Raw genomic sequence first — 695 nt, 5'->3', positions numbered from 1 at the left:
GCCTCTCTTAAATTCCATGCCTCTGCCCTATACAGTCCTGTAGACACAATCATCCCTTCATATAATCTCCTATTTGTATTCATTCCCAAATGCCTATTTCTTATTACATCTTTTAATCCCCTAAGGAACGTACTTACTTCTTTCAATCTATGATTTACCTTCACCTCCACTCCTCCATTTCCTGCCACATACGACCCCAAATACCTCCAGCCTCTCTCATTTAACCTTTACATTCAAATTGCTACTATCCTATCCCCTTGCACATCTCATCACCTTGCTTTCCCCCACATTTACTTTCAACCTTTTCCTATCGTATACATGCCCAAACTCTGTCATCAACTCCCTTAATACCCCACCTCAGACCCTGTCACAAGTGCAGACATCAGCAAACAACAACTGGCTCACCTCCCACTTTTCTCCATTTTCTTTAACCATCTCCAATCCTCTGCCCATTACCCTTGCATTTACCTTCCGTACCACCCCATCCATGTACACATTCAACAGCCATGGCGACAGGACACATCCCTGGAAAAGCCCCACCTTTACCTCAAACCACTCGCTCTCTCTATTTCTAATTCGAACATAGGTTCTACTATTCTCGTAAAAACTCTTTGCTGCCATTAACAGCTTCTCCCGTTCCCATATATCTGCAAAACCTCCCGCAGTGCATTCCTGTCTACCCTGTATTAAGCATT

The sequence above is a fragment of the Oratosquilla oratoria genome, chromosome 34, assembly GCF_046742065.1.
Source record: "Oratosquilla oratoria isolate Oo_2021 chromosome 34, ASM4674206v1, whole genome shotgun sequence".
Taxonomy (NCBI): domain Eukaryota; kingdom Metazoa; phylum Arthropoda; class Malacostraca; order Stomatopoda; family Squillidae; genus Oratosquilla; species Oratosquilla oratoria.
Note: the sequence above shows the minus strand (reverse complement) of the source record.